Genomic DNA, 3,925 nt, shown 5'->3' with positions numbered 1-3,925 from the left:
GATGCCAGAAGGAGAAGAGGAAGAGCAAGAAATTGAAAACTTATCTGAAAAAATAATAAAGGAAAACTTCCTTAATTTGGTGAAGGAAATAGACATACAAGTCCAGGAAGCACAAAGAGTTCCAAACAAGCTAGACTCAAAGAGGACCACACCAAGACACATCATAATTAAAATGCCAAAGTTGAAAGATAAAAAGAGAATCCTAAAAGCAGCAAGAGAAAAGCAGAGAGTTGCCTACAGAGGGCTGCCTATAAGACTATCAGCTGATTTCTCAAAAGAAACTTTGCAGGCAAGAGGGACTGGCAAGAAGTATTCGATGTGTTGAAAAGCAAGGACCTACAACCAGGATTACTCTATCCAGCAAACCTATCATTTAGAATGGAAGGGCAGAGAAAGTGCTTCCCAGACAAGATAAACCTAAAAGAGTTCATCATTACCAAGCCATTATTATATGAAATGTTAAAGGGACTTATTTAAGAAAAAGAATTTCAAAACTATGAACACTAAAATGACAACAAACTCACAACTATCAACAACTGAATCTAAAAAACAAAAACAAAATTTAAGCAAACCAGAATAGGAACAGAATCATAGGTATGGGGATCATTTGGAGGGTTATCAGCTGCGAGGGGGAAGGGGGAGAAACAGAGAAATGGTGCAGGGGTTAAGAAGCATAATTTGTTGGTACAAAATAGACAGTGGGAAGTTAAGAATAATATAGGAAAAAGTGAAGCCAAAGAACTTACATGCACAACCCATGGACATGAACTAAGAGGGTGGGATTGCTGGAGGGAAGCAGGGTACTGGGCAGAGGGGAGCAAAGGGGAAAAAAGTTGGGACTACTGTAATAACATAATGAATAATACATACTTTAAAAGAAGATATTTAAAATAAAAAGATTTCTGTTAATCTAATTTTCAGAATTTGTTCCAAAAATAAATACTTAGAAAACTTGAAAGAACCATTATTTGTTACTCAAATTAATTCAAAATTAATAACATAAACAATGAAATGACTTTCCTCAATGGAAATCATATGAAAGCTTTTCTCAATATTTCAAATTATTTTTTCAGAGAATAAGATGTACTATAGGAACAGATGGAGAATCAAAAACAAATACTCATTTTACCAAAGTATTTGGAATTGAGTAAGTAAACCACAGTCCATTTTTTCAGACAAATTTAACTTCATTTGTAATTACTAAGGCTGAATGAAAAAGTCCTCACAATATATATGACACTGATTTATAGGAAATATATATTTGGTCACTCAGATGACCAAAATGTATGATATTTCTCATATGTATTTGGTGTTCATCCACAGCTCCAGGTTAACAGCTTCCCAAATCCTTGGAATTTCCTATGTTTAGAGTGACAAAGGTGCCTTTTGTTATGTTAATGAGGTAACTTTGGAAAGCTACAGATGGGTGCTTGTGATTAGAAGGTTGGGAATTTCATTTTTCTCCCCACTTCCACTCTGTGTAGGGGAGAGGGGCAGGACTTTGAAAGAATCACCAATGGCCAATGTTTTAATCAACCAAGCCATGTAAATGAAGCCTCTATAGAAACCCCAAATGATAGGGCTTAGATTGCTTCCGAGATGGTGAAGACATGGAGATTTGGGAAGGGTGGGGCCCTTTGTACAAGAGTATATGAAAGCTTCACACCCTTTCTCCACATTGTACCCTATACATCGCTTCCATTTGGCTGTTTCTGAATTATATCCTTTTATAATAAACCAGTGATCCAGTAAGTAAAATGTTTTGCTAAGTTTTGTGAACTACTCTAGCAAATTAACTGAATCCTCTCTAGGACAGGTTAAAGGCTAAGAAAGGAGAAGTTTTTGAATAGTAAGTGTGATAAATGGAAAGGAATTAAATCTCTTAATGGGTACAATTCCCGTGCTTGAGAAGGGACAAACCAGCAGAAATCAACTTTCCTTTTTTCAAACCTATTCACCACCCAGCCTTACCATGGTATGATAAATGGTGTAGTAGAGTTTTCTATTCGGCTCTGTCACTGTAGAATGATAGGGGTTGTGTAACTTTCTCCTGTGTGCATCAATTTCTAGAGAAGAGAATCTGAATTCTATCTAGTTCTTGAGAGAATAGACAACAGTGTTGGAAATTTTTTGAAATACTTAAGATTTATCATTAGGGGTCTACAAACTTTCTGTTTACTTGTTTCCAGGGTAGCCTATGCCTTTTATTCCTGTCCCCTAACGCCAGCTTTCCCTCTACTTCACACATTTAGTTATCCGCACTCACAGTAAAAACATGTACATGTGCAGTCAACTTCAGAAATTCTCTCCCATGACAGTTTCCAAAGCTCCTCTTTCCTTTCTTCAAGTCCAACCTTCCTCAGTTCTGGTGGAGCCAAATGATTATTCATTAGGTAAATACTTGATATAACTTGTGCTTATAAAAAGCCTTTATTAGTACATAAATTAGTTTAGATGTAATTTATGAACAAACATTTAAATAGGCTATTAATTTTATTAGAGTGTTTGGGTTTATATATCCTTCAAGATAAGATCTTTGTACTTTCTTCATTGTCCCTTATTTTCCAGTTTTCTATGATTTAATGCCTTCAGTTACATAGTTTCAATACCAAGATATTTTGGGCAATTTATCTCTATCCTTTTAAAAAGCAGGGCTTTCTTGGACATGATCCACTCTGTGGGCATGCATGGTTAGATGATTGTAGACAGGAATAAAGATCAGATGAAACCTACAGGAGAATTAAAGAGGTATTTTGAGAGGCTCAGAGCCCTCTCTATTGAGGAAACAATGTCCCTTTGCTAGTAATCTCAGCAGATTCCACCCCTCAGATTCCTCTTGCCTATCCTCTGTGTATACACATACAGAGTGAGGTCATTTTGCCCTTACGCATTAAGATGAATGAGCAAAGATGAGCTTATCTTAGCTCCTCTCTATCCACAGCAGAGTGTGCAAGCCCAGTATCTCAGGATCGTAAGATTACAGGAATGTACTCCGTTCTCAAAACATCAGAACTTTCAGACTCCTCTTCAGCAGGAGGGTGCTTTATATAGTTCTCATTCACAATGTGTAACATAAATAGGCTTAACACAAAAAGAGAACTATGAAACATGTAGCTTATGTGAAGTAAAACAGACCATTTTAAGGATTTACTACTCTCCAACCCCAGAATGGGAGGCTTTGAGAAGTTCAGTGACTTACTTCACTTGGGCATTCATTTGGAGAGCAATAAGGCTAGGATCTCTGGGTTCTCAAGCTGTCCTTCCACGACAAGACCACACTTCCTTCCTCTCCTATTGATTTGCAGAGAAAAATGTAAAACGTAAGCAGTGGGGTGGTGACAAGGGCAGGAAGGAAAACACTGTGATGCTACTAATCAAAAGTACAAAATGAAATCTAAATTTTAGATGACTTTAAGAAATTGCTTTGAAAATTCAATAGGAGGCTCTTGATGTATAATTAAATATATAAAACAATTTTTTAAAGTACTTTTTATTGTTTATGTTATTAAGTCGTCCCAATTTTTCTCCTTTGCCCATCTCCACCCGGGACTCTCCTTCCCTCCAGCAATCCCCCTCCTTAATTCATGTCCATGGGTTGTGCATATAAGTTATTTGGCTTCTCCATTTCCTTTACTATTCTTAATGCCCCCTTGTCTACTTTGTACCTGTCAATTATGCTTCTTAATCCATATACCTTTTCCCCCATTTTTCTCCTCCCCCCTCCCAGTTGATAACCCTCCAAATGAGCCCCATACCTATGATTCTGTTCCTATTCTGGTTTGCTTAGTTTGATTTTGTTTCTATTTTTTAGATTTAGTTGTTGATAGTTGTGAGTTGGTTGTCATTTTAGTGTTCATAGTTTTGATCTTCTTTTTCTTAAGTAAGTCCCTTTAACATTTCATATCATAATGGCTTGGTGATGATG

Source organism: Furipterus horrens, unplaced genomic scaffold (assembly GCF_987537825.1).
Source record: "Furipterus horrens unplaced genomic scaffold, mFurHor1.1.pri manual_scaffold_2, whole genome shotgun sequence".
NCBI classification, from domain to species: Eukaryota; Metazoa; Chordata; class Mammalia; order Chiroptera; family Furipteridae; genus Furipterus; species Furipterus horrens.
The sequence above is the reverse complement of the archived record's forward strand: the minus strand, read 5'-3'. Positions refer to the sequence as shown.